Genomic DNA, 7758 nt, shown 5'->3' with positions numbered 1-7758 from the left:
TGACAATATAACCTGGAAAACACAAACATATTTCTGCTTCATGTGCAATTTAAAATTCAAAGACACAGAAACATTCCTAGAGTTCAAGTCCCCAGGTTTGGTTCCAAATGTCACTCGGTCCCCCTGGGACAAGAACAGTGGCACACACGGACTCAACAGCCCTGCACAAGCCCAGGAGTGGGGGGGAAATATCCTTGAGAGCACTGCTGCATTTCAAAAAGAAGTCAGTCACATCAACTCTGTAACAACAATAAAAAAGAGAAGCCAAAATAAATAACTGTAGACAGGGTATTAAGTACCTTGAGAATACCAATAAGAAAAAACTAAGAATAAAGGCATCTATTTGAAGTACAAAGAGTTTGGGAGACACCATTTGTTTGCCACAAAGCCTTTATTTTGTTGGCTCTTCTATAGTTAGAACCCAAACCTTACCCTCCCACAAAAAGCAGAAAACCTCTTCAGAGAGTTAGGAGATGGAGTCAGTTTGGATTAATGGGAAGAACATCTCTGGAGACAAAATAAAGCAGAGAAAATAACCCCATCCTCAACAACAGAGCTGCCTCCCCACTGCCTGCCCCTGGACACTTGCTCTGGGGGTGACAGAGCCTGAAGTCTCCTGCCTAGTCCTGGGCAATACTTCCTGGGGACCACAGCACCACTGAGTTCCTAAAAATATCACAGCTTGGGCAGGTGCTTGGATTTTGTCTGGATTAACTCCCCTTCTTCCTTTCCAGGTGCTGCCCTACTCATTGTAATGGTGCTTGTACTCCCTGAGCCATTCCCTCCCCCATCCAACCATCCCTTGTGCCCTCTCTGACAAGGACAGTGGGTCCAGGTGTTCTGCCACGCTCCCAGGGCACAGGGGGGGACTGTGGAGCCACCCTCGAGGGGGGAAACGTGCCCTGCCTGCCCTGCCCAGGGAAAGGGAACTGCCCCAGTGCTCCCCAGCACAAGGCACCCTTGGAAATATCCACTGCAATGGGACACTCAGGGACAGCAACAAGCACTGCACGAGGCTGCTCTGGCACAGGACCAATTTTAGCCTCAGCTTTTCTCTGGACCACTTCACTTTGTTTGCCACCTCATCCTGCAGTCAGAACTTGCTGTCCTTGCAACCTTTCAGGGTGACCATAAATCACAGAGGCCTCTGCTCCAGCACCCACAAGGGCCTGATCCATCTGACAGGATCCATTTTTCCAATGAATTCAAAGCTCCACCTGAGGACCAGGGTCTTTTCTCACCCATTCCTGTGCTGGAGCTTGGTCTCCATCTCACTGCTTTCAGTTCCCTCCATGGTTGAACACTGGCAGCCCTGGCCCTGGGTGGAGCTCGGCATCCTGATCCCATCCCTCCTGGCCCCCGGAACCGCTGACTCAGCAATGGGGCCCTCCATTGCCAAGGGCACGGTCCCGTCGGGGCTCACGGGGGGAGCAGGAGGGTGAAGGGCTCCAGCCCTGCTGCTACAACCTTCCACCACTACAGCCAACAGAGGAGCCTCCCCAGCCCTGCCTCCCAAGGCATCCTCAACAAACCCAGCCCAGCTCCACAGGACAAACTGCTCCTTGTCTGCCCAGGCCAGTCTAATCCCAGAGGCTCCCAGGTCATGCAGGTCAACTGCCCAGGGGATCAGAGACTCCAGTCCATCTCTTCCTAGCACAGGTTTGGGTGAGTTTGGCAAACAGACAAACTGAGGAATCACCCAATGGTTTCTCAGTTTGACCCCTGTCACACCAATCACCTTAACAGTGCCAGTCCTTAATTCTCCCTCTCTTGGGTTAAGGACTGAGCAAGTTGGACCTGTGTCTGAGCAGGACATGTGCAAACCAAATGCTGGGGACTGGAACACACACCTGGCACTCCTGCAGCTCTCACAGTCACATTCCAGAGAAAACAGCCAATTGCACCCTCACTGCTCATTTCTTAATCCCAATCCCACACTTCTTTGGCACTTGGAGCACCGCTTTTAGAACCCAATTACAGCCCATTAGAGAGCTCCCTGTCTAGCAGGGACAGGGACCCCTGGGATACTCTCAGCAATGCCTGAATCCATGGCAGGGACCTTGCTTTGAGCTCCCCAGGGCCGGGCACCCCGAGGATCTCCCCGAATAATCCTTTCGGTGCGCGCTGGAGTCCTCGGGGTGCCCCAACCCGGGGGGCACCAACAGCACTGTCCCTCCAGGGGGCCAATTTGGTCCTAAACTGCAGGGGGATCTTGCCTGTGTCCCAGACTGGTCCGGAGATCTGAGGCCCTTCCCGAGAAAATCTCGGTGCCGGCGTGAAGGGCCAGAGATCCCTTGGAGCCACGGGAGAGCAGGCACAGAGTCCCTCCTGGGGGGCAATTTGCCTGCCTGAAAACAGCTCTTCAAAGGAGCCTCTAAGACTCAGCTGGTGACTTTTAGAAGCCAGGCATTCCTATACACTGTGAGATATTTTAAGGCTTATCTGACTGAAAAGCATAAAGCTTTTATCATGGACACCTGACCTCCCACAGACAGCTCCTTTCCCCTTTCAGTACAAAATTATTTTCATGGAATCACTCAATAGGAAGTGCCCAGGAACCCCAGACTGTTCTTTCCAGAACAGAAAATAAACAGAAGAACGGAGTTTTGCACAAGTGTAACATACTCCAGAACAGACCTGACTTTAGTTTTACCCTTTGTGTTCAAATATTCCATAGAAAAGCTCCAGCAGGAGAGCTGGTACATTCCCAAGAGTATCCTGGAAGTCCCTTTCACGAGGGCTGGAGGAAAATCGCAGTTGTATGAGTCCCTTGTGCCTGCAGATGCCTGGGGATCCTCTCCATCCACCGCGTGCTCTCCCAACAGCAGAAAGGGTGCTGAGACAGGAGGAAGGAAACCTTTAGCATAAAGCTGGGGAGGAATATAAAGCTTCCTTTCCTGGGGAGCTTTGCGAAGTCTGCAACGAGAAAGGGAAAATTTGCATCTCCTTTGGTACACGTGTCAACAGAGACTGAGACTTTTTGCCTTTTTCAGACAACCGTGCCCCTTTTGGCTCCCCGGCAGCTCCAATGGCACCAGAACCCCCCTTCCTGCACACCCACGGCTGTCACACACAGGCACCCACACACCTTTGCTCCAGCCCACACGTGGCCAACATCTCCCCACCCTAGACATCCCAAGGTCAGTAGTTTTGCTAGAGAGCACAGCAACCCCATGTCCTCGCAAACTGCCTCCCTGCAAAAAAGGAATCGTTTTCCTGGACATTTCTCCCACAGTCAAGGTCTTTTCAAACTGCTGTCGTGCCACCAAACCTGCTCAGGGTCCCTCCCGGCTTCTGCCTGTCCTTGCATTTAAAGGCACAGGCACATTCTATCTTCCAACAGCAAACCCAGCTCCTCACGGGCAGTAGAAGCCCTGCTCTTACCTGGACAGACTGCCGGGCTCGGCACAGCTGTGGCTCATGGAGCAGCTTCCCAAGGCCGTTCTCTCTCCCAGCAGGAAGCACAACTCGCCTCCACACCAGGGGAAACCACGAGCGAGGCTGCAAATGGACACAGAACGAGCAAAAAGCATTAACGCAGCACCAAAAAACCAAGTTAAAGCAGTCTTTGCCTCATAACCCTGCACGGGGAAAGGGTTTGGGATCCCAAAGCAAACCCTCAGACACCCAGAGAGCACAGGACCCACAGCCATGCCACGGCTCTCCCCGGGGGCACCCGGCAGGTAAGGGGCTTACCCGGGCCCCGCCGCCCAGCACAAGGCGCCCCTAAACGCCCCCGGCTGCCCCGGTGCACAAACCCAGCGGCCAAGGCGCTCTCCCCTCCGCAGCCCGGGCAGCAGCGGGGCCGCACCCTCAGCCCCCACACACAACCGCCCCCACCTGCCCCGCCGGCCCTTTATACCGCGGGCCGGCAGCGCTGCCCAATCAGCACTCGAGCGCCTCCGCCCAATCCCAGCCCGCCTGGCCCTGCGGCCCCGCCCCGCCCGCTCAGCCCGGCCCCGGCCCTCGGCGCGGCCCCGGCCCCCGTTCCCTCCGCGCGGCTCCCGCCGCAGCCCCGGCGGGCTGAAAGCCCAGAGCCAACGGGAACTCCAGCCAGCTGCAGGCAGATGTTACTCTGTCCCAGTTTGCCAGGGGTGGGCACGAAGGGGCCCTTCCCCGTTCGGAAGTGGAAGTTGTCCCCTGTGCACAGCCCGCTCTGATCCTCGGCCTCGTGGGAGCCAATTCCCTTGTCCCAGCCCACTTCCTGCAGAGAAGAAAGGGAAAGATTGCACAGAAGGGAGACATTCTTCCCTGGGAGGGTGGGGAGGTGTCCTGGCACAGAGAAGTTGTGGCTGCCCCATCCCTGGAAGTGGCCAAGGCCAGGCTGGATGTCTATTAGAAGGTGTCCCTGCCTGTGGCAGGGGGTGGAAGCAGATGATCCCTGAGATCCTTTCCAACCCAAACCACTCCAGGATCCCAGGATGATTCCATGCTCTCTCTCTGCATTTATTTGGCATCATTTCCTCTCAAAAACAACATCTGCGATTTAGTTGATTGCTAAAGCCATCATTTTAAAATCATCTCAGGAATCCAAAGGGACTGGAAAACACTTCATTAAAACTGACTTATTAGGAAATGGTTTGAACCAAGAGAATTAAAATCAGGACAAGAGCCTTAAAAAAATTAAAATGAGGACAAGAGCCCAAGAGAATTAAAATCAGGAGAAATTCACGTTATTCCCCCCCCGCACACCCCGGGACAGACGGGAGGCCGCGAGTCCCGCCCTGCCGCCGGAACCGGCCCTTAACTCGAGCAGGGCGCGCTGCACCGGCACGAGAGCCACTGCGCATGCGTCGCCGGTCCCTCTCCTGCCTGCCCTTACTTACCACGTGATCGCCGGCGTCTTGCCAACGACTGCGCATGCGCCCCCCCCCACCCCGCCGCCCGACCGCCCGGCTTCGCTTTCTTACTGCGGCTCCCCCTCCACTTTTCCGGCTCCCTGGGGTTCCCTCACCCACATTTCGGGGTCCCCTTCTCACATTTTAGGGGTGATGACCCCGCAATTTACGGTTCGGGGGGGGGGAGGAGAGGAAACGGGGTGCCCAAGAAGGGGTTTCTTTTTTTTTTTTCTCTCTTTTATTTCATTTTCATTTTATTTCCTTTTTAGTTTTTTTGCCTTTTTTTTTAAATTTTCTTTTTTATATTTCCTTCTTTACTTCGTTTATTTTTTATTCTCTTTATTTTTCATTTTCTCTCCCAGTGCTCCCCAGTAACACCCAGTGCTCCCCAACAACCCTCAGTAACACCCAGTGCTCCCCAGTACACCCCAGTAACACCCAGTGCTCCTCAACAACCCCCAGTAACACCCAGTGCTCCCCAACAACCCCCAGTAACACCCAGTGCTCCCCAAAAATTGACCCAAAACCGACCCAAATCACCCCAAAAGCTGACCCAAAACTGACCCCAAAACCTGACCCCAATCATCCCAAAAGCTGACCCAAAACTGACCCCAATCATCCCAAAAGCTGACCCAAAACTGACCCCAAAACCTGACCCCAATCATCCCAAAAGCTGACCCAAAACTGACCCCAATCATCCCAAAAGCTGACCCAAATCAACCCAAACAATGACCCCAAACTGACCCCAAAAACTGACCCAAATCATCCCCAAAACTGACCCAAAACTCTGCATTTATTTGGCATCATTTCCTCTCATAAACAACATCTGCGATTTAGTTGATTGCTAAAGCCATCATTTTAAAATCATCCCAGGAATCCAAAGGGACTGGAAAACACACAGAAATCATTCCTGCACCCACCAAAGCATTAGGAATTGGAACCCGATTCCCTCATCTCTCTCCTTGTTCTTCTTGGCTGGAAAACCTGATGATCCCCACTGGCTGTTTTTAGGCTGCTTTTCTTCCACAGCTCCTTTCCTCCCGGCTGAAACCTCCTGGCATCTTCAGGCCTTATCTGGAGGGAAGCCCCTCTGAAGTATTTCCTCTCGTGGCAATTCTGTGGGATGAAGAAGTAAAAAAAGCACATCAAGAGCTCCTTCTCCCCCCTTCCCTCGCAAACACCCTCCCAGCTTGTCCTTGGCAGCTCCATCCCCCCGGCAGCGGCACCCGACGCTTCGGCTCCGCTGGGAAAGGGACAGCAAGTGCAGAAGCAAGTTCAGGTCTGGGCAGGGGCTCCCTGGGGAACGGCACTTCAGTGCTTTAGTCCGTGGCCTTTCCTGCTGCCCTCCCTCCTGGAGGCAGAGGATGACCCGTCCCTTGTTTCTCCCACGCTGGCAGCCCCAGGTCCTGCTCCTTTGGCCCCACTTTTCTTGGCAGACCCGGCATCATTTCCCAGGGTCCCCAGGAAACTTCTGCACTTGACCCACTGCTAAGTGCAGAGCACAGGGCGAGGGAAGGCCAAATTTCTCGGCACCCACCCCCTGGAATTTCCCTCCTCCGCAGCACGCTCCCGTTCCCGCTGTCTCTGGAGGTGCCCGCACGAGTCCTCCTTCTCCCAGCACCTCAGAGAATGTCCTTTTCACCCAGGTCCTGCTCACCGTCGTCCAACAAAACACGCTGACAACATTTTTCACGATGCCAGTGGAGAGCTATTAGAGCACACTGCACAGGGAAGCTGAGCCTGCCCCATCCCTGCAAGTGTTCCAGGCCAGGCTGGACGGGACTCGCAGCAACCGGGGACAGCGGAAGGTGTCCCTGCCCACGGAAGACAGGCTGGCCTTTGAAGGTCCCCTTCAAACCAAATCGCTCTGGGATTCCCCTCCAAAATCACTCCCAAAGAGACACAGCAATCAAAGCAGAGGGACTGCACTCCCAGCTTTTCTTACCTGCAGGCACACGCAGCACAGCACGTTGGACAGAAAAGCCACAGGGTTAGTCCTGCCAGAGGCGTCCGGCACACCCACGGCGACCGAAGGAAAAGAGGGAGCCTGGGAACACAGAGTAAAAGACACCTTAATTAGGACTACACTGAGCCATAGCCAGGTCATTCCCACAGACAGCTTCACCGTCCAGTCACACAAAAAGCACTCACCGAGGCCTCAGGTAGGATGGTTCCTGACGCTGACCAGGTGAATACCTCCCTGGAAGCCCGCTCTGCTCCTGCCAGGCACTGGGGCTCACCCAGAGGGGCTTTGCCAAGCATCCAAGGGAAATTAAAATTACAGCCTGGGCAAAGGCGCTTCCCGCAGGACCGCTCCTGGCCAAGGCCACCGGTCCGTGCAAGTCAGACCACTGACCACCCAGGGCTGGGGATTTTCAGGGGCACGCTTCCAGCTTTTATTCTCCAGAAACTCCAGTTCTTCCTGGCACCGCTTGCCAGAAAGTCTTCCCCTGTTGGAAGAGGTCACGTTAGTCTTTCGAGGGGCCAGATTGCCAAAGCCCGGCCAGTCCGTTCCCACGAGGAAAGGTAGCTTTGTCTTGTACAAGATACTGGGGGGGAGACACAAAAGTTTAATTTAAAAGAACTGCCTAGAATAGAAAGCAATTCAAACATAAGTCAGACAAGACTCGTGCAAAACTGAATTACATTGGACTTCAAAGGAGAATTCTTTCCCTCTGCACCTCAGAGAACCCCAATTTTCACCCAGGTCCCGCTTACCATTGTCACACAAAACGTGCTGACAAAATTTTTCAGGATGCCAGTGGAGAGATATCAGAGCACACTGCACAGGGAAGCTGAGCCTGCCCCATCCCTGCAAGTGTTCCAGGCCAGGCTGGACGGGACTCGCAGCAACCGGGGACAGCGGAAGGTGTCCCTGCCCACGGAAGACAGGCTGGCCTTTGAAGGTCCCCTTCAAACC

The 7758-nt window shown here is 54.4% G+C and overlaps 2 long non-coding RNA genes across 5 annotated transcripts; both read right to left on the bottom strand.

Annotated features, from left to right (window-relative positions):
* On the bottom strand, positions 1 to 1323 carry LOC115307387. The gene is made up of 2 exons (XR_003915714.1): positions 433 to 1323; positions 1 to 239 (listed from the first exon to the last, which is right to left on the bottom strand). It is a non-coding gene; the product is annotated as an uncharacterized LOC115307387 (long non-coding RNA).
* A 502-nt stretch (positions 1324 to 1825) lies between these two features.
* LOC115307386 lies at positions 1826 to 3691 on the bottom strand. 4 transcript variants are annotated; one of them, XR_003915710.1, is made up of 2 exons: positions 3385 to 3691; positions 1826 to 2916 (listed from the first exon to the last, which is right to left on the bottom strand). It is a non-coding gene; the product is annotated as an uncharacterized LOC115307386 (long non-coding RNA). The 4 variants fall into 4 exon arrangements; XR_003915712.1 differs by having other exon boundaries at positions 1826 to 2836; XR_003915711.1 differs by lacking the exon at positions 3385 to 3691 and adding an exon at positions 3089 to 3375.
* Between the last annotated feature and the right edge of the window lie 4067 nt (positions 3692 to 7758).

This window comes from Manacus vitellinus, unplaced genomic scaffold, assembly GCF_001715985.3.
Source record: "Manacus vitellinus isolate BGI_N305 unplaced genomic scaffold, ASM171598v3 ctg7180002436952_pilon, whole genome shotgun sequence".
Taxonomy (NCBI): domain Eukaryota; kingdom Metazoa; phylum Chordata; class Aves; order Passeriformes; family Pipridae; genus Manacus; species Manacus vitellinus.
This window is presented reverse-complemented; position numbering and strand designations above follow the sequence as displayed.